This window comes from Marmota flaviventris, chromosome 10, assembly GCF_047511675.1.
Source record: "Marmota flaviventris isolate mMarFla1 chromosome 10, mMarFla1.hap1, whole genome shotgun sequence".
Classification (NCBI taxonomy): Eukaryota; Metazoa; Chordata; class Mammalia; order Rodentia; family Sciuridae; genus Marmota; species Marmota flaviventris.
In genome coordinates this window covers 121,775,713-121,798,144 of record NC_092507.1, presented here as the reverse complement: position 1 = coordinate 121,798,144, position 22,432 = coordinate 121,775,713, and the positions used below count along the sequence as shown (strand labels likewise).

Here is a 22,432-nt window from a genome sequence, read left to right as displayed (position 1 = left end):
ACCCACCCCCCCCCACATACACACACACACACACACACAAAAAAAGAAAAAAACGGGACAATAAAATACCATGTCCTGGAATACACCCTTTCTGTTCCCAAAGATCTAGCCAAGGGAACAATGAGAGCAAACCCAGGTGGAAAGTCCAGAGACGTATTGTTTTGGAGAACACTGGGTTTTTCTTATGCATACTGGGAATAAGGTCCAGTTAGTGTCATCTGTAGAAAGCTACTCCCTTGTGTGTACGCCAGCACAGTTGTTTCCTGGGGTGCTGGTCAGACAAGCAAGCTGATCTCAATGATGTCTGTGCTTCTGCAGCCTAAGATTTGAAACCTCTTTCTGAGTGGAAACGGGTGTGGGACTGAGGGCACTGTGGGAAGGGTGTAGAGAATCAGTTGTAACTGCGTTACTATTACTGTCCTTGATGGAGTCTGCCTGCAAACAGGATATTCTGTCAAGGTTTAAATAAGGTAACTGCGGACATGCTTGAAAACGAGGTGTCTGCTGTCCTTGGGAGGACTTGCCTGCAAACGGGATGTTCTGCCAAGTGGGCTAGGAGGGCGCTGAGAAAAATTTTATTATCTGTTCTTAACAAAGAGCAGAGCTCAACATACTCTGGGCCGAGAATAGATTAGCCATGAGAAGCGGGTCACTTCTGATTAGAAAGTAAAACTTCCGTATGCTATGTTTAATTAGCTGAAAGACCTGATTTATTGATGTTGGAAGGCTGCCTTCTTTGTTCACAATACTATAAAAAGATCGCTTGTACACAATAAAGGACTTTTTTTCTGCTGCTGCTTTGCTTGCTCTGCTTCTTCTTTCTTTTCCCATGCTGACCTGCAAGTGAATTACTGCAACAAAGGGTGTGTGTCACTCATCCAGCTAGCTGCCACTGATAAAACACCATAGGGAGAGGAGGTTGTGCTCTGCAAAGCACCCTGAGGGACAGAGGTTCCATCTGTCAGCCGGTAGCCTCCGGACTCTTCTTGGAGCAATCTCTGATCCCTTATAAGTTATTTCTCCAACAAGCCATGAGTCTCCCGGGCCGTCTCCAGGTACTTTCTTTGGCCTGTTCGAAACCCGCCCACTGCCCTGGCACAACTGGGCCGTGGCTGGGACACAAGGTAACCATTGGAACATAATCAGAATCAAGAGGAAAAACAAAGCAGAAAAAGGAGGTACAGTAGAATTGAGGCTAAATTGCAATTTAAATAGGGTGGTCAGAACAAGGCTTCCCTGAAAAGATGACATTGGAGCAAAGACTTGAAGAAAAGAGGGAGTCGGTCATTGGGTAGCTGGGGAAAAAGTGATTTCAAAGGCCTAAGGAAGAAGCATACCTGGATTTCTAAGGATGAGCCCAGAGGCTCCTGTGGCTGGGTCAAAGTTAATAATATGGAACAAGCCATAAAAACCTAATTACATGGAGCTTGGCAAATCATTTTAAAGATGTTGGCTTTTACTCCGAGTGAGATGGGAGCCTTTTGAAGGCTTTTTTGTGTGTGTGCCTATGTGTGCTCTGTGTTTGTGTGTGTGTGTGTGTGTGTGTTTGTGTTACTAGGCATTGAACCCAGCGTCACTCCCACTGAGTTGTAAGTACCCAGTCTCTCCCTTTTTATTTTTTATTTTGAGACAGGATCTTGCTAAGTTGCCCAGTCAAGCCTTCACTTGACATCCTCCTGCCTCAACCTTCTGAGTTGGTGGGTTTATAGGCATGTGTCACCATACCTGGCTCCCACTGTGACTGTTGACCCTGCTAACCCTGTAAAATTGACCAGTCCCAACCTGACTTACAGGAGCAAACTGACCAGTACTATTACCCTGACTGATAGGTAGAAAAGAAACCAAAGGAGCTTTTCTTCCTTCGACCCCCAAACCAATTTCCTCCATACTTCACTCTGGAAAGCAGTCTCTCGCATTTGAGCCAGAAACCTGGATGGCATCCTGACCCTTCTGGCTTATACACACTTATACTAACCGCCCTTAGTATTTTTAAAACCTGACAATATCAAGTTTTAGTAAGAATGGGGAATTCTCATACTCGACTAGTGAGAGTATAAATTGAAAAAACCACTTTGGAAATTTACCAGGTTTTACTAAAGTGATTTATGACCCTGTGATCCAATAATTCCTCTAAGTATATATGTTGGGTGCAGAGCAGGCTGAACTGTGTTGTCTGCAGGGCAGGCTGAACAGATGTTGGCTGCAAGATAGCCCACACACTCAAACCCCCTCTATCTGGTCCTTTATCACCTGTTTGCCTCAAGTCTGAACATTCAACCCTGCTCAAGGCTGAACATTTAACCCCCCCTTGGGCCAACAAGGCAGCTTGCAGACCCAGAGGCCCCATTAGATTTGGGCTATAAAAACTCCCTCCTGCCAGGTCCCCTCTCTCTTGCTCTCTCTCTCTTGCTCTTTATCTTTCTTACGTGCGCTCTCTGTCTCTCTCTTGCTCTTGCTCTCTCCCTGTTCATCTCTTCTCTTTTCTCTCTCTCTCTTTCCTTCTTTCCTTTCTCTTTGTTGCACTGCTGCAATAAAGATCTTTTGGTTGCTCCGAGTGTCGTGGTCACTTTCCTTTCAATATACACAACAGAGGGGAGTGAAAAGACAAGTGAAAGAATGTCTGCTGAGCTGGGCCACGTGGGGCAGGCCTGGATTCTAGCGGCTTGGGAGGCTGAGGCCAGAGGATCTCAAGTTCAAAGCCAGCCTCAGCAACAGTGAGGCACTAAGCAACTCAGTGAGACCCTGTCTCTAAATAAAATATGAAATAGGGCTGGGGATGTGGTCCAGTGGTCAAGTGCCCCTGAGGGCAATCCCCAGTACCAAAAAAAAAAAAAAAAGAAAGAAAAGAAAAGAAAAAAAAATTTGTTGTAATTAAAAAAAAAATCATAGCATTGAAGTGGACAACCCTAATGTCCATCAGCAGTATAGTGGATAAATTTTGGTGCACTCATACAATCCTGTACTGCAATGATATAGAGTGGACTCTGCCCCACACAACAGCCTGGGCAAATCTCACAAACTAATGTTGAGTGAAAAAATCCAGGCACAAGATACATATAAGTTCCATTCATATGACCTTTGAAAATAGGCAAAAGTAATTTTAGAAGGAGAGCAGCCACAGTGATGTTTACTTGTGGGGGCAGGGATGGTCATTCACTAGGAGGGGCACAGGAAGGGCACATAGCATCTATGAGGATGCTAGTAATGTTCCAGTTCTAGAAATGGGGGTGGTTGCATGGCTGTATCAGTTTGTATAAACCCATTGAACTGTGCCCTTAAGAGTTATATGACATATTGTCATTTATTTCATTTTGAATAATAGGTTATGGTTTTCACCTGTTTAGTGGCATCATTTGTTATTTGTAGAATTGTTATTCTATTCCTTACTCTTTTTTGAAATTATAACAACTTTGGAAAGATTCAACCTAAATCATTTTATGTTGCTCATTTACTATCTATCTATCTATCCGTTAATTTTTGGTACTGGGGATTGAAGCCAGGGTGCACTACCACTGAGATACGTCCCCAGCATGCCCACCCCCCTTTTTTGATACAGGGTCTCACTTTTGACTGACACTGAACTTACAATTGGTTGTTTATATTTATGTGAAAGTAATTTTCCTGAACTTTGAGAATGAAGCAAGAAAGCTTTTCAAACGCTACAGAACTCCCTCTGCTGTTGTTTTGGTGTAATGTCATTTGGAAAATGCAAATTAACCAACACAAGCTATCACATTAAAAAAATCTGACAGCACCATTATCATTATTATTTTAATATAAAAGCTTGTCTTTAGAAATTCAGGGCTGTTTCCCCAGTTTTGACCAGAACCTCTCTTTGCCTCCTTTCTAGTTCTTGGCCTGCTGAATTTGGATTCCACTCCCCCATAGTTTCTCCCCAGCATAGAGCCCTGTTCTGGAAGGGGGAGCTGACGGAGAATTTGGTGGTTGGTAGAGGCCGGGTGCTTCTGCCCTGGGATCTCACTGTGGACCCACTTACTATTGCAAGGAGCTGAATCCCCCCCATCTCAGCTGTGTCTTCTGTGCCTGTTGCTATTTGGGGCTTGGCAATCCATTTCTGCCTTCTTCACCTCCCATACTAATGCTGATACCATGCAGGTTTGGGGAGTGTCGGTTGTCTCCACTTCCTTCAGTTTGGGGGTTCGTGGGGATTCTTCGTCATCTAGTGTATTTAATGTCTGTAGGGTTAGGATTTTGCTGTCTAGTTGTATCTTAGTTCCTTTGGGCTGCTCTAACAGCCCTTAGTTTGGGTCTTCAGGTGTAGGTGGGGGTGTGGGGGGGTTGAGTTGCACTCACCTGTTCCTTCTAATCCTACCCCTTGCCTCATTTGAAAGCTTCTTCCCTATAAAAGGGTTCAGCGCAGCTTCTCTGTTTCCACGGACCCCTAAGGTCAGAGGAGCTTTGCAGGACCCAAAGAAAAAGGTATTTCTCTGTCTCTGTGGGATTATTTTGTGCCAGCCCAGTTCACCTAGAGTGACCCTGATTGTTTAGTCGTGAATTGTGACAATTGGTGGCCCCTATGGAGACTCCTGGGTGAATTTTAGAAATTTAATGGATTTGGAATTTCTCTCCAGAAGTTGAGCACGCTTAGGATTTCAGGGTATTGTGGGCCGAAGTGTAGAAAGTAAGTGAACTAGATGGAGGAAAAATCTGTGACGTTAAACATTTTTAGTATATGGGAATATTTCATCTTTAGAAACATAAAAAATTTTGTTTTGCAATTCTAGAGACCCTAAATAATTGTAAAAAAAAATAATTAATGTGATTAATGGGATATGTTGTTAAGTTGAGTCCTCTCCCATAGGAAAAGTGCTTTTATGGACTTTTTTACAGTTCTTTTGTAAATCTTTATATTTTAAAATATTAGGTAAAGATTTGGGGGGGTCATATGTTAGAAATCTGCACTTGGAGACTGTGAGAGAAAAAGGAAAGTTTTTTTTGTGGTGAGATTTTCTACTTCTAGAGAGGCCTATTTTGTTTTTCTGCTGGTTTTTAAAGGTGCTCAAACCATTTATATTGAAACTCTTCACTGCATTCTAGCCCTACCGGATCAGAATGGCTGGAACTCAGCCGGAGGGGACAGAAGGCTTTAACTGCTGTTCCCTATGGGGTCCCCCCACCCCGGCAGAGCTTTTCACCCTAGACAAGCTGGCCTGGGGCCAAGCACAGACTGCCTTAAGGTCTGGTAGCAACCTGGCATTGCTGTTAAAACCCTACTTAAAGCACCCAGTGCTGCAGGGGAAAATGCAGAAGACAGCAGATCACACCCGTGGCAAGCACAGGTCGCAGAGACCAGGCAGTCCCCTGCCGGCTGAGGGACCCTGCCCCGTGGGGAAGAGCAAACAGATCAAGCTGAATGCAGCTGGCTCCGGAGCTCTGGCCCCGGACAATGGGCAGGCTCCGCGCGGTTTCCATCACCATGGCAACTGCCCTAACCGGGTTAAGTGGGCTTTTGGTCCCACCTCCGCATTCTCAGGGGCTTCCCGGGGGTCCCCCGCTGTCACTCAGATAGGACTTCTGGTCCCGCCTTCAGCCACCAACCTGTACTTCCTGATCCACTCAGACCTGCTACTGACCCTCACAGACCCTGCCCTGTTGGGAATGCCCACCTGTAAATGCTAAGGCAAGGGGTCTTTTTCAGACAAAACCTAATTCCACAGGTTTCTGAGCCAGCCCTAAGCCTGACTGGCTCTCAAGGCTGAATAACTCGATTTTTTATGTCTCAATGGCTTCCTTTAGGATCCTTCCTCTTTCCCTTTATGGTGATATCACTAAGATTATGAGGGTGCATTTGCCCCCCACAGGAACAAAAGCCGGCAGTGTTCCTGTGATGACCAAAAGACCTATTCTCCTTCCTGACTATATGATTACAAGACATAAGTAAATGTATACACAAGGATCTTATTACCTGACATCACATATTGAAAGGTTAATAATCTTGAGAACTGTTTGCTAATCTTGTTCGCAGAATGTGCTGTCCCCAACTGCCAAACTGCAGAATGTATCCCCTCACCTGGTTGCAGGCAAACCGCCCACTCGCCCTGACCTGTCAATGAACTTCCCTCCCTGCCCTCTCCAAGGAAAGTATATAAGCTCTGCTTAAGCTGTTCTCAGGGCTCTCTGCTCTATTCAAGTGAGCTCTGAGCCCCAGCATGCTGGACCCCAATAAACCCTTTGCTGTTGCATGAGACAGTCTCTTGGTGGTCTCTTCCTCCTACGCTGGCCTGACCTTTACAATATAAAAAGTGCACTACTAACCCAAGGAAAACTGAAATGGTTCCGAATATCTTAAGAACCACGTGGTTTCATAAGGTTTACACATTATAAGCTATGTCTTTATTCTTTTTTTAAAATTTTTCTTTTAGTGTAGTTGGGCACAATACCTTTATTTTTATGTTTTTATTTTTTCTATGTGGTGCTGAGGATGGAACCCAGGCCTCGCACGCGCTAGGTGAGTGCTCTACCACTGAGCCACAACCCCAGCCCCATATGTCTTTATTCTTAATACATATTTTTCTAGGTATTTGAATAACCTATAGTTGTTAATTCATAAAATAGTTAGAATATATGTCTAATTGTTTAGTTAATATATGTTTATCTAATTATTTTTCCTTCAATAGAAAACATATATAATCTATATATACATTTATCTGGTGCTCTGTCTTTTGTAATTAGAAATATCTTAAGAAAAATGTATTTTACTATAAAAAATTTCTTTTCAAGAGATAACACAACCATCAGTAATCTCTAACTCTCAAATTATTGTACAAACTTTATAAGATAATAAACAAATATAATTCTGTCTACAGAAATATCCAAGGGTTTTAACTATGTTTTCATTGAGATATTTCTTCTTATCAGGGTACAATCATTTGTTTAGATTCTGAGATTTACAGAAATTATTCCAAATATAGCCCAGGAAAAATTCTAAAAGTTGAAGATGCTTCAACAGAGAGGAAGCACACATTGGAGGTCCTAAGAAGAAGAAAGAAATCATCTTTGGGTAAAACAAGACCTTTGTATTCTAAATTTTAATGATAAAACTATTTTCCTAAATAGGAAGATCTTTATATCATTATCTAGACAGATGATATAGAAAGTTAACACAATTGAAAAAGAGGTTTATATATAACTAGACTGATTATAAAAATTTAAACTGATTATTTCAGGCTATTTCCCTGATTTTTTAAAAAATATTTTTTATTTTTAGGAGGACATAATATCTTTATTTTCTTTTTACGTGGTGCTGAGAATCGAACCCAGTGCCTCACGAAGCTAGGCGAGCTCGCTACCACTTGAGCCACATCCCCAGTCCCTTTCCCTGATTTTATTATGCTGATGTGAGCTAAGATTTTTGTTCATATTTTGACATGCTAAAGACCTATTAAAATGCTGTTTATTTCCTTTAAGGAAGGTCTTTATTGCCTAGTGATTCTTAATATTTAAGACAAGGATTAATTTTGGTGAATAAATTCACATCCTTGATTAAACACTAAATATATTAAACTGACTTAAATTCCAAATTTGACACTTCTCCTTGGAGAATAAATTTGATTCTTGCGTATTACTTCTGTTTGTTGGATAGTTGTGAGATTTGGGAGAACATTTTATTAGGACTGATGTTCTCCAAATTAAAGTTGTGTGTTAGTTTTGAACAATAAAGGTTGTAAACCTTGTTGGAAAGTCATTGGTATTATAAAAGTTCTCTGACTGGATCTATTATCCAGTAGATTTACGTACTGCTCCCTACACTGGGAAGTAACCTTAATCATATTCCCTAAAAGACAATTAAGACACACCTATTTAAAGGATAAAATTCTGAGATATAAAGATATTTTGAGACCTTCTCTCAAAAAGAGATTGAGGGTTCTTTTTAAATTATTAGGATGGATCAGCTAATCTATATACTGGGAAATTATAATAATCAATAAAATGTATCTCATTTTCATATCTAGCATCAATTACTATTAACAGAGAAGGCCTTAAAAAATTACCTACTGGAAAGATCAAAGGGAACCTCTCAAACTTAATATAGACCAGAACAAATCCAGGGAGATTTTTGAGAGATCCAAATTCATGTATTATAATATTTCAAAATTTATACCAAAAGGCTAACCTTACTTGGATTTTTAAAAATATATTTTGGTTGTTTATGGACACAATACCTTTATTTATTTATCTTTCTTTGGTGCTGAGGACCGAACCCAGTGCCTCACCCAAGCTAGGTGAGTGCTCTACCACTAAGTCACAACCCCAGCCCACTAGAGAGATATTATGCTACCACTTAGCTAAACTTTAAAATAGAAGGCCATCCTAAAAACAATTTTAAAGGAAATTTATCTTAACCATGTCCCAAATTAGCCTATAAATATACAAGGTAATAATTAATGTTTATATTCTTCCTATTTACTCAAAAAATGTTACTAATAGTCAAAAAATTCACCAAAATTTAACCACAAATTCAGAAGATTCAGGATAAAAATAGATGGAAGAATAGATGATTATCTAAATACATTTGTGGGCAGGATAATGGACCCTAAAAGATGTCCACATCTCAGTGGCTGGAACTTGTGAATGTTACCTCACAGTGGCCAAAGAACTTGGCAGATGTGTTGATGTAAGGACCTTGAGGTGGGGAGATCATTATCCTGGATTATCTGGGAGGGCCCAGCGGAACTATAAGAGTCCTTAAATGTGGAAAAATGACAGAAGAGTCAGAGGAGAAATCATCACAGCAGCAGAGACTGACTGGGAGCCAAGTCAAGGGATTCAGGCTCCCTCTAAAGGCTAAAGGCTGTGGAGGCTGGAAAGGCTCTTTGCCTTCAAGAGCCCTGCTGACACCTAGATTTCTGCCCCTGGACACCCCTTTTGAATGTCGGGCCTCAAGAACTGTAAAATAATAGATCTGTGTTGCTTTAAGCCACTGTATTTGTGGTAATTTGTTACAGCAGTAGTAGGAAACTAATACACACCCTTTTGGCTATTTCAAGCGAATGTGCCGTAGTCTTGTGAGAACTTATTAATCAGAATTGTCAACAAATCCTGGGATATTCCCTTTGTGTGTAGTTAGAGGCGTACCATTAACTATGGTACATATTAATTATGTTGTAACATAATTTCAAAAGAAATGGAAGACCAAATTTTTTAAAAATAAGAATAGTTATGAGTTACACAGCCTAATTATAAGAATTAAAGCCACACACTTTATGAAACAGAGCTGCAAACGGTTCTACACAGAGACACAAAAAAAGGGGTGATAAAGGCTACAGGAATCTGGTATAATTCCTAATGCATTTCTACATAAGTGGCAAGCTGTCGCAGTTGTCGGGAGACTGTGACCACATTTTAAAGCCCACTTCTTGTGTAAATTACCAGCCTAAAAATCCAGATGTGGGGAGCTGGGGTTGTAGCTCAGTGGCAGAGCACTGGCCTTCTAGTGTGTGTGAGGCCCTGGGTTCGATTGTCAGCACCACCTATAAATAAATAAAGATCCATCAACAACTAAAAACAAACAAAATTTAAAAACTCAGATGTAAAATCTCTCAAAGCAATGGCTGGCATCTGAGAAATGATGTCTAATAAGCAAACATGTGTGATGTTGTGTTGCTTCATATTACATATCAAAAACTTTAGGCAGGATTATCTGAAATATATCTATGCGTACTATGTGTGTGTGTGTGTGTGTGTGTGTGAGATGATACATTTTTTTTCCCTGAATTAGATAACCAGAAAGCTGTACACCTGTTCTTTGTCGTTTTGCCTCCCCTGCTGGGTCTTCTCCGACCCCCTTGAACTTTTTGTTCTGAACTTTGGTGCCATCATTTTATACTGAAAGATATTACATGGAAGAGCCCTGGGAAACTTGTTTTTGTGGCTTTTTGTTCTGCTTGGGTCGAGTTCCACAACTAAACCCTCAAGGTCCCTGCAGGTGAACTGGGCTGGCACGAAATAATCACATAGAGACAGAGAAATACCTTTTTTTTGGGGGGGGGGGTCCTGTGGCAGCTCTTCCACCTTAGGGGTGTGCTTCAGGACTGGAAGTTGTGGTCATTCAGAGCGCCTCCTCACATATTCCCCCTTTCTTAATATTAAAAAAAAAAAAAGGCAACTGGGGAATTAAATCCTTAGTCACTGGATTCTTGGTCCCAGGTCATCATGATCTACTATTGAAACATAAGAAGAATTAGTAGAAAACAGATCATTTCAATAACACAATCAACTTGGAAGATTCAGGTTATTATTATTACCCTCTCAAACCCTCATCAGAAGATTCTTAATCTTTTCCCAATTTTATTGGAAAGCATTGTGTTTGGCCACAGTAGCACAGACATACTTAATTAGCACGGCATTTAGGCCTGTCCACAAGCCATAGAGCAGAGGGCTCATTTGCATTATTTATTACAGTGGTTTCTAGAACATTTTAACTTAGTTTCAATCCTTCCATCAATACTTGACTAAGAAGGATCTTGGAAGTCATTTAAGTCAAATTATTAAGAAAATCCATCTGTTGTAAGTTTTAAAACATAGCCACAAAGGCTGTATTGTAGAAGCAAGGAGTAGTAGTTAAGGTAGCCATTTCAAGGACCGTGAGACCAGGAGCTTGCCTGGGCCTGGTTCATTAATTGGCATGCCTCTGTTTTGAAGCCTGAGTGTTAACTTCAGCATACCTCAGCTCTGAAATGTTAGCTGGCCACAACTAGGGATACAATAAGGTAAGTGGTATTCTTACAGGCCACAGGATATTCACCATCCTTTCCCTTAAATCTCACATTTAAGGAGTCTGTTAGATCTGTCAGTAATGTAAATATTCTGAAGGCCGAAGTCAAATATCCAACATCCTTGTGGGTGCTGGCTCACTGAAGACCCGGGTGTTACCAATAAACCTCCAGGGGGTCATGGCATCCTTGTCTGATCATCTTTGTCAACTCTGGGAGACCAGTCTAAAATATATCCCCATTTCTAGATATCTTGTGTTGCACTGGAAAGACATTTGCACAATCTACCCACCCAGGAAAGGTGCCGGTTTCTACTGTAGAATGATCAGGGCAGCGATACGTTGGTGGATAGCTTATGTAAATAACTGCCCTGCATAGGAAAAATCCATTTTAATGGTCTTTCTGAATTGTCCAGATATGGTCTTAATTACTAAACACCAGCATAACTGGCTGGTTAAGTTTCCCATATGCTGTCTTTCTCTCAGAAGGTACTTCCGGACAGTCTGTTTACCATAGGATTGACATATAGGTGTAACTGACCGTCACACTCAGTACAATTGATCAAGTTTCACTGGTGGACTTTCCAGTCCACACTACAATGTACATTATAAATGGACCTGAGAAATGGGTCCATAGAAGTCTCTTCATAATTTTTACTTTCCTGATAAGCTCGGGAAGCTGCCCCCTGGTTGTAAACTCTGCAGCTGGAAATCTACCTTCCTGAGCCAGGTTTCTGGGTCATTATCATGATGGCAGGTTTAAACTCTCCTTTGAAATCTGACTTAATTTACTGAATCATGTTCGGTAGCAGTAAGACCCTCAGGATCACAGTTAAGAAATTTTTTGAAATATTTGTAAGATCTAGTGTGTGCCTGTGGGTTTTGTTTCCCCCCTTTTCTTTATCTAATGAAATTGAATAAAGGCTTGGTGTCAGCCATAGCATCATCCATTTAAGTTATAGATAATAGTACAAGTATTTAAATAATAAGAAGAAAAGATTTACCATCTTTGCTCCTGAATTTTGACAACAGTTATTTAAAGGGACCATGGCTAATAGAGATTTGATTTAAAAAAAAATTTTTTTAGTTGTATGTAACACAATACCTTTATTTATTTATTTATGTGGTGCTGAGGACAGAACCCAGTGCCTCACACATGTAAGGCAAGCGCTCTACCACTGAGCCACAACCCCAGCCCCTAGAAATTTAATTTTTATCAGACATATGATTTATTGACTTTAATAGAATTATCAAAAATAAATATAGTAAGTTATATATAAAATTTGTACCTTGAACCTAGTTCTAGATAAACTTAAACCATTAGTTTAATTTGGGATGAAGTGAGACAAAGTTTATAATTTAGGAGTGGTGGTCTTTACTAGGGGCATGAGAAAAATATAAACATCTATCTAAACTAGGAAGTACATGTGCTAAATAAGCCTAGAGATGTTTTGTTTTTTACCATTACTGAAGAATGAAATAGAGAAATGAATAATCTTTTTGTCTACGAATCTATGAAAAACTGTTGCTATTATTATCAAACTTAGTAAATAGTGGGAGTTAGTGTCTCAAATATCAATGGGTGAAGATAAGTCAACAGTATTGTTTTAGACAGTGATTTTTTTAGAATTTTATATGGCATTGAAATATCAATAACCTGGAGGGATCTATGTCAAAACAATTTTGTGTATAAATAAATAGTTGTATGAGCATTCTTAATAACTTTATTTAATGTAGTAAAATTAGCTCTAATAATTATGTATAATTTATGACTTTACTAATTTCAAAAATATCAATGTATGTAGGGTATCATCTCATATTATTAAAATTGAGAAAAGGTCTATCATGTTAAAAATTCCTTACTGAGATTAGCTCTCAGCTGTTGAGCTGATTTATTTATGGCTGTCTGTCTAATATTTTAGGGATACCTATTTCCAGAGTCATTTTTCTCGGCGATAAATTGTTAACAGGGGTTGGAAGTAAGCCCTGTTTTAATGTTTTGAGGCTTTCAAAATCTGTTTTTGACTTAAACGAGGAGTAAGATTTTTAACTAGGAAGCTTATTTTTCTTGGGGTAAGATTAGTATTTTAGTCTCTTTTTGTCTGCGTGTTTGGCTTTCTTTTTCTTCATCTGGGCTCCCTGTAACTATGGTGTAACATCTAAACTTGGCTAGGACTCTGTTAACCTTTGTCAGTCCCTTGGAATGTCTAGGGCGAACTGGATGATAAACTCATCTTTTGAAATAGGTGGCCCCCTATAAGTATAAGGTGCTGTATTGTTTTTTTAAGTCTCTCTATGGAAATAGTAGAATTTTTCTAAATGCTTACTAAAATTATTTTTTAGGCATTCTGTTTATCTGTTGGATACCATTTTGTCCGGGAGAATTGTCCCTACTGCAGACAAACTGTCAGGTTTCTCCCTATTTTGTGTTGTAAAATGAGAAGATCTTTGTCTTTCTGATTACCTAATAGTTTGCAAGCTTGTTGAGCACTGTCTTTTGAAGGGTTTAGAATTCGAATCTAGTCTGTTGGATCTTATAAAGTCATTGATTGCTCCATTAGTATCCTTTTGGTTTCCAAAGTGAGTATAAGAGTCAACAGATACATAAAGCGAGTCCACGGGAATGTTCCAGGGGCAGAACATTCCCCAACTCCCTGTCCAGTTCTTGCATTTCATGGAAGAACTCAGTGTGCCCAGAAGACAAATATCTTTAGTGATTCAAACCAGCTCAGAAACCACCCCTTAGAATGCCCATCCCACCCACCCCTCTTTGAAATGGGGGCAGCAGTGCTTGTGGCCATCTAATGTCATGAACTCTCAGAGGGGATGGGTTCTGAATTGTTTGGGAAGTTGGCCAGGTGGTACTCTACAGCAGACACATTGAGGGTGGCTGAAGAACACCTGTGTCCTCCCCTGAGTGGGATGAGGGTAAGGAGAGCAGGTTCTGAGGCCTAGAAATACATCATGTGTCAGGATGGAGGACAGAGAGCACCGGGCCTGGCTAACCTTGCTCTGGCTGACCTGGACCCTGAACTGACTGTGGAACTCAGGCAGCCCCTTCTGCCACCGCTGGCCAGTGCCCTATACATGCTTGTCCTTCCTCCTTGAACCAGATGGCCACTGTCAAGAAGGTACACTTTCTGCCCCACTAGCTCCCTGATCCCAACTATGAAGCGCGAAGTTTTTGATGACAAGCCCTCACGTGGCATTTTAATGTGGAAACCTCCCGGGACATTTGAAAGTTATGCCTGATTGCCAAACTTCTGGTAAGAAACTACACAATGGAATGGCCGGAACTTTTCTCCATCATCTCCCACCTGAATGAATGCTCCTTTCTGGTGTCCTGAAGGAGCTGCCTGCTTTTTTGAGAATGGATGATGTCCATTGGACGGAAAATGGGACGTCAGTTCTAGTAGCACCCATATCAGGAAGCACCGTGAACAAAATGGTGACAGGGAGAAACAGGACAGTGAAATGGGGATTTATTAGGAAACACGGGCTGTCCGAGTGCCGGCCCTGGAAAGGGGGCAGAGACGTGCTTTGAATCCTAGCAGTGTTCAAAATGTGTGTTAAAGACCTGGGAGAAGCTGGCTGAACTTGGGGCAAAGTTCAAGAAGATGGAAACCAACTATACAAAAACATTTCTTTTTCCTCTTCTTTTTTGTTAAATTTAACCTTTATTTATTTATTTATTTATGTGCTGCTAAGGATCAAACCCAGTGCCTCACCTGTGCTAGGCAAGAGCTCTACCACTGAGCTACAACCCCAGCCCACAAAATATTTCTTTACAGTGGAAAACCTACTTATTTGGGAAATGAAACATCTGTTTTGGGGCCAACAGGAAGCAAGACTCTTGCTTTAGCCATAAAGATTTTATTACCCCTTCAAAACACGTTGATCAAGGGGACTGGGATTGTGGCTCAACGGTTCAGTGCTTGCCTAGCATATGCAAGGCTCTGGGTTTGATCCTCAGCACCACATACAAATAAATAGATAAAATAAAAGTATTGTGTCCAAATACAACTAAAACAAACAAAAAACAAAAAAAAAGAAAGACATTGATAAAGAATTTATGTTGAGTCTATTGTCAATGTTTGATTCGGTGTTTATGTACAAACAGTTCTATTGTTTTATAATTTTGGATATTGGTTTTTACCTATGAAATTTCCTTTTATTAAAATCATATATGAAGAAATTGCTTTACCTTATAGGCAAAAATACTTCCCAGTTTGTAAAACTTTGATTCTACCATGCTTTTTTTTTTTCTATCCAAGGAAAACACACCAGTAAGATGATGGAGTGAAGATCAGAGAAAACAACCTATTAAATATGAAAATGTACCAATTATATTATTCTATTTCCGCTAACACATGAGTACTTCTTGAGAGATTAGTATATTATCATTGAGCGCTCATAAAAAGCCTAATCACTAATAATTACTTATCTGACCCAGATGAGTAAACTGGGGCTTAGAGAGGTTAAGTCTGCTGACTAAATGGGATGCACTGTACAAAATTTTCAGCGCTACTCAAAGCATGGTCCTTGGACCAGCGCCTGTCCACCAAATGTTACCAGTTTGTGAGGGGATAAGTACAGATATTGACAGGAAGCCTTTAGAAACTCTTAAAGCAGTTTGTTGAATATTTTGTTTCTATCGAATCTTTTTTTTTTTTTTTTAAATCTGGGGTTTGTAAAAAAAAAAAAAAGAAAGAAAAGCAATCTGTCACATGAAACGTGTGTAGGTGAGCACTGTGCAAAATTTCAAGAACTGCAAAAAAAAAGTACTATGATTGTAAGTACTGTGCTACCATGAGCATGCTTGGAAAAATGGGGTGTGAGGGTAGTGCTTCTCACAGGGGAGCAGGGACAGACAAATGGTATGGCAGAGGTGGTCACTGCAGAAAGCAGGGGCTCCACTTTTAGGATTCTCACTCCAGAGAAGAAACTGTAGAAATTGCAACCACCTTCTGCATAGTGCCTCGGGCAAAGGGGGCGGGGGAGAAATAAAGGACATGAGGTTATTGTAAGACTATTATTACATTCCCTGGGTTTCTGGTATCACAGGGATGTGGAGCTCCTAACAACCTTTCTCTTTGGAAAGAGGTCATCTCAGCTACCACTTACTGAGGAGCTACCAGGAACTAGACTTGAATGAGGCACTTTATATCCATAATATGATGCTTACTTCTCACAGGTCGGTTTGGACACCTCCATTCTTAAAGGCGAGGAATTGGCTCCAAGAGGTTAATTAACTTTTTCAAGATCACAGAGTCAGTGAGTTATGGAATAGGAATTAAAACCCGGGTCTCTTTGTCAGGGCTCATACATTTTAAACTAAATCATAGTAAACTACTCTACCAGTCTTTTAGAAACGATGGAGAAATCTCTTATTTTATATACATTGGGAATACATGATCTCAATATCATTCCCAGAAACAACTGTTGAAACCTACTCCGCTGTCATTGTTGAACCTGTTTTTATGGATGTCAAACATGGTGTGGTAAGATGCATTTTTAAAAAGGAAGGAAGGAAGAAAAGAAAGAAGGAAAGAGGAAGAGAGCGATGGAAAGGGGATGTAGTTCAATTTTCCTAGCTTGTGTGAGGTTCCCTGGATTCAATCCCAAATACCAGAAAAGAAAAAAAAAAAAAGTGTCCCGAAGACCTGCAGGGGGCAGCAGAGGCCCACTGACCCTCATTTCATCTTTAGCACAGTGCAGAAAGGGGCCAAAGGACACTTTAGTTTAGCTCCCCCTCCTCCTCCTCCTCCTCCTCCTCTTCCTTTTCCTCCTCTTCCTTCTCTTCCTCTTCCTCTTCCTCCTCCTCTTCCTTCTCCTCCTCCTCCTTCTCTAGGGATTGAACCTAGGGGTGTTTAAACCCCAAGCCACATCACCAGCCCATTTCTATTTTTTATTTTGAGACAGGGTCTCACTAAGTTGCTGAGGCTGGCCTTGAACTTGTGATCCTCCTGCCTCAGACTCCCAAGCCACTGAGATTACAGGTATGCACCACCACACCCAGCTTTAATTTAGTTTCTTTATTCCTTAAAATTTACTCTTCTTCCTGGTTTTCCCCTTAAGATAATCTCCCTCATTTTTAAGCACTCCAAATTTGTCTTAAAATGAACTCATTGAGATTGTCTCTAAAGCCAGGCACGGGGTGTACACCTGTAGTCCCTGCAATTTGAGAGGCTGAGGTGAGAGAATCACCTGAGCCCAGGAGTTCGAGGTAGCCTGGGCAATGCAGTGAGACCCCTTCTCAAACAAAACAAAACAAACTTTTCTCTATGCACGTGAGTTAGATGTAATGGAACAGCTGCTCTGATATTGTGAAATACGTCATTATTGCCAAGAGAAGAGAATGCTGGTAGGTACCCACTGATTTGGGGGCTGGGCAGAGAAAGCATTAAATTAAAATGAAATGAAATTAAAAGTAATGACAGTACTGAAATCTTATTTTGGGGAAAAAAGGAAAGTTTAACACAGATGCTCTGGATTGAGGTGAATTGAGATTGTGATTTCTTTTGCTGTTTTAGAAAATTTTTTTTAGTAATTCAATTTCCCAAAACTTTTTCTTGCAATCCAAAAAATTCATGAACTCATGTGGCCTTGCATGCACACATGTAGTGAGCATTCCTTTTTATTTTGAGTCATGGACTCAGCCTGTTAAAGCTGAATGAGACCCCAGACAGCACCTGGTCAACCTTCTGTCTTCTGGAGTGGGAGTCAAAGACAAAGGACAATGTTGAGACAAAGGACAATGTTGTTCCTTGATGCCAGAGGTCCCGGCCCCGGGCCTGGTCAGGGGTAGGTGCTCTGTAAATATTTGCTACCAGAATGAGAAAACTTGAGGCCCAGAGAGAAGACTGACCCTTAGAAATTTACAGAGCAATTGAGTTGAGAAGCTGGTTCTAGGCGCAGGACTCCTGAGCCTCGGCCACTAGTCTGGCTTGTCCACTTTGTGTCCCTGAAGCACCAGCTCCACTCTTCCCCTACCTGTTTGCTGAAACCCAGCTTCAGGCAGTGTGCGTGTGCGTGTGCGTGTGTGTGTGTGTGTGTGTGTTTCTGAGTTCTGCATTTTTCATTAAAAGATATTTCATACACAGCGTATGTTTTCAGATATATTGGCTCTACTGCAGCTGTAACAGATGACTACAAATCTAGCCGTTTATTCAACGGAAATGTATGATCATGTTCCAGTTTTGTGTGGTGCATCACCCATGAAGCTACTTGAGTGGTCTTTTACTCTGTAATGAGCCATGGGGGACTTAGGTCTCCACCTGGGTTCGAACCCTCATTCCTGTGTGTAGACTGTCCTCTCTCTACCAATGGGACAGCTCTCAGAATTGGGCGTGACCCATTGGCCTTGGACAGCCCACCTCCTGCTTTATTTGGCAAAGAACATCCTGTAGAAAACCTTCAAGTTCCCTTGTATAAGTAAACCAAATGCGGGCTCGCTGGCTCTCTCTCTTTCCAGTGTGGAATTGGACCCCTAGGGCCGTCCAGCCATCCCGCTCCCCTTTCCAAAATTACTTCCGTGTGGTTGGTCGTTTCATCGCCATTTTTCTCAGCTTTATTTTGCAGCCAGTTCACTCCACGCAGAGGAACTCCCACTCAACCGGCTGCCCGGACGAGGCCAGGGTCTTGTGTGTTAGGTGTCCAAACTGGGTTTCAGGGGCCTGCACGGCAGAGCTGTGTTCCTTTCTGGAAGGCCCACAGGAGAATTTGTTTTTGTGCTCTTTCCAGTTTTGAGAGACCACCCCCACACACTCTTTAGCTGGTGACTCTTTACCCATCTTCAGAACCAGCAGTCATGCATCTCTCTGTGCCTTACTTTCATAACTACTTCTTCCTCTGTTCCCTCTCTCCTGCCCCCCTCTTCCACTTTCAGGGACTCTTGTGACTATGTTGGGCACACCTGCGTAATTCCTGCTATAAGGTTGGATGATGAGCCACCTTGATTCCATTGGCACCCTTAATTTCCTTTTGTCATGTAAGTTAACTTATTGTATTTGTAGGTTCTGGGACTTAAGACATGGACATCTTTGAAGGGATGCATTATTTTACTCCCACATCAAGTGCCAACATAGTTTAATTTTAACATCTGTTATAGTTATAACTAGTTATGATTAAAGAATTCAGTTGTTTTCACAGTCTGGCAGTTAATGAATTCCATTTAAAATGTGGCCTTTGTATGTGTTTCCATCACTTAGGCTCAACATCCCCTCTCATAGAAAATACTCTTTTTACTAGGGGAATTGAACCCAGTAAAACATATATAGTAAATAAAGAAAACATATATAGTAAATAAAGAAAACATATATAGTAAATAAAGAAAACATATATAGTAAATAAAGAAATTGGAATTCAAACCTAAGCAGTGCTTAACACTACGTCACATGTCCAGGCCTTTTTATTTGTTTATTTTTTAAATTTTGAGACAAGGTCTCAATAAGTTGCATAGGGCCTTGTTAAATTGCTGAGGCTGGCCTCAAACCTGCCACCATCTTCCCTCAGGAGGAGGATCACTGGGATTACAGGGATGCACCACCGTGCCCACATTATTGTGAATACTTTGTAATTCTCCCTTTGGTCTCTTGAACCAAAATTCACAGATAATGTTACATCTACATGCATAACTAAGAAAATCAACTGTCATGTGTGGAAAAACAAAAGGGAAATTTTACAATAAAATGCTACAGATACACTTTCAGGTAATTGCTCAAGCATTGATCCCTCCTTAGAAGACATAATGGCAGCCACACGCCTGTAATCCCAGCAGCCTGGGAGGCTGACGCAGGAGGATCACGAGTTCAAAGCCAGCCTCAGCAACAGTGAGGCGCTAAGCAACTCAGTGAGACCCTGTCTCCAAATAAAATACAAAATAGGGCTGGGGATGTGGCTCAGTGGTCGGGTGCCCCAAAGTCCAATCCCTGGCACACGGCCCCCACTGCCCCCCCTAAAAAAAAAAGGAAGAAGACATAATGAATGACAGAGTAAGAATTTTGCAAGTCACACAGACCACTGTCATGGCAGCAGCCACAGATACTGGCGGCTGATGTAGCTGAGTTATGCTGGTGACTCAAATTTGTCAGTCATCTAATTTCAGTGTGAACAACTTTTGGGAACATTCCAAACAATGTGAAGTTTAATTTTACCTGAACTTGATTTACACCATAGTTGCATTCCTGGAAAATTCAGTAATATTTTAAAGCTGTGCAAAAGTGCTTTGCGGCCTGGGGAGATGACTTCACGGTAGAGTGATTGCCCAGCATGCAGAGGCCCTGGGTTCAGTCACCAGCACTGAAAAAATCCTTGGGCTTAGATGCAAAATGGAATTCAGCTCCCGGTTCAGATAATGATTAACGGTGCTTTTACCATTTTGCTTTCATGAAGCCTAGGAGGATACATAAGGGACATGGGCCAATCCACCCTTGCATTGACACACGATCACAGAACATCTAGTGTGTAACCCTAACCTTACCATGAAATGCTGGCAGTGCCTGCAAATCACTGTGACAGTTTAAAATGCACACTTGTAAATTTCCCAGACTCTTTCTGGAAGTGACCTCACTCCTACTGAGAATCCCTGATTGATGAGGTCAGCATGTTTTGCTTACCTGGGATTTTCACTGGGAGAAAGGAGAAAAATAGACTTGACGTTTGTTGAGTACTAATAAAATGTCATACACTATTTTAAACATTTCATCAGTGTAAACTCATGTAATCTTTACAACAACCTGACAATGTAGGGTCTATTATCCCCGATTTTCTAATGCGGGGAGGGGGAATGAAGCTTCACGAGGCATCCAGTCGCTCTGCCCATCTCCCAGCTCCCTGCCCCCCCGCCCCCACCACACTCCTGCTATTTCTTCCTCTCTGGCTCCCTGGAACAAATGGTGACATCATTGCTGCTGCAGATCCGTGAGTGACTATGTTAATGATGGTGAAAATGAGTCAGGGGCCATTCATTGGAAAGATCATGTGTGTATTATATTTTCATGACTGATGTAGTAACTTGGTTACAGTTGCTTGGAAACTATACACTGTTCTAAGTGATTTTGTAAAAATTGAAATTGGCCCTGGCAAATGCCCGTAGGGATTTCCTCAGCCCTTTCACAGCCTCTAGTTCTTGCTACTGCAGTGGGAAACAGAAATCTAGCAATGCCCTCGGTTACCTCTCCCTCACTCCTCCCACGTGTTTGACATCCACACATAATGACCCTCTGGTCGAAATTTTCAAGTAAGGAGTTTGAATCTGAGGCACAGAATTGCTTCACAGTGACTTTTAAAATTACTGTTTTTAAATATTCATTGGCAGAACTCCAACATTATTGTCCTTCACTAGAAGAGAACAAAATGAATTTCATATTTTGAGTGGAAGATATCTGACCACACTGAATTTGAATGCATTAGTATTCCTATTTTTTTTTATTTTTCTGGTTCTGGGACTTGAACCCAGGGATGCTCTACTTGTGAGCTGTGTCCCTAATCCATTTTATGTTTTGTTTTGAGACAGGGTCTCCCTTACTTGCTGAGGCTGTCCTTGAATTTGTGATCTTCGAGCCTCTGCCTGGGGTTAGAGGTATGCACCCCTAGTCTGAGAGGTGGGTGTCTTAGTGTGTTTTCTGTTGCTCTGACAAAATAGCTGAGACTGGGTAATTTATAAAAAGTAAACGTCTATTTGGCATACCGTTTTGGAGGCCGGGAAGTCCAAGAACGTGGTGCCAGCACCCGGTGAGGGCCGTCTTGTTACATCATACTTGGTAGAGGGCATCTCACGGTGGGACAGAGCAAGCTGTGTCAGCTCCTCCTCCTCCTCCTCTAGGGAAGTACCAGTCCCATCAGGAGGGCTCCATCAGGGGGCCTTCATACTAATGACCTCATCTAATCCCAGTGACCTCCAAAGGCCCCGCCTCCAAATACCATCAACATGAGTCTGAGGGGCTGGGGATGTAGCTCAGAGGTAAAGCACTGCCTGGAATGCGTGAGTCCTTGAGTTCAATCCCCGGAACCACAACAAACAAATAAGTGCCATCAACCAGGAAGTTTAAAAAACAAAAACATGAATTTGAGGTTTAAACTCCAACGTAGGTCTTGGAGGGGCATTCAAAGCATCAGAGTGGACTCAAAGGAATCCCAGCCAATGTCGCCCCTTGAGCGCAGGGCTGCCCCAGGACAAATCGCTGCTGTGTACTTGCTGTGTGACTTGGAAACTACCCAAACTCTTTAAGACTCAGTTTTCTTACCTGTACATGGAGATCATACTTGTTCCTAAATCAAGTGCTCAATATTGTGAGTGCTCCAGTCACCCAGCCTGTGTAGGTCGGAAGTCAGAGTGCAGGAATAGTCTTAGTGTGTAGGGGTGTGAATTAGTGGCCTCTGCATGTTGGGCCCTTCATGTAGCCCTTTAAAAACATTTTAGTAATTTGTCGATCTTAAAAGTTGAATTTCATTTACAACCTGAATTCCTGGCTTTCAAAAGAATGGAAAGAAAGCTGGGGCTGTAGCTCAGTGGTGAAGCACGCGCCTGGCCCGCATGAGGCCCTGGGTTTGCTCCTCAGCACCACATCAAAATAAATAAATAAAATAAAGGTACTCTGTCCACTAAGAGAGAGAGGGAGAGAGAGAGGGAGAGAGAGAGAGAGAGAGAGAGAGAGAGAGAGAGAATATGGAGCTTTGAAAATCCCCTGCCCTCTTTCC

At 41.4% G+C, this 22,432-nt stretch overlaps 1 long non-coding RNA gene and 1 pseudogene across 1 annotated transcript; both read left to right on the top strand.

Moving 5' to 3' along the window:
* The first annotated feature begins 896 nt into the window (after nt 1-896).
* On the top strand, nt 897-6,206 carry LOC139707496 (uncharacterized). Its single transcript, XR_011709055.1, has 2 exons — nt 897-1,178; nt 5,987-6,206. It is a non-coding gene; the product is annotated as an uncharacterized lncRNA (long non-coding RNA).
* A 7,847-nt stretch (nt 6,207-14,053) lies between these two features.
* Nucleotides 14,054-15,189, top strand: LOC114106663 (bis(monoacylglycero)phosphate synthase CLN5-like; annotated as a pseudogene).
* Nucleotides 15,190-22,432: the final 7,243 nt, after the last annotated feature.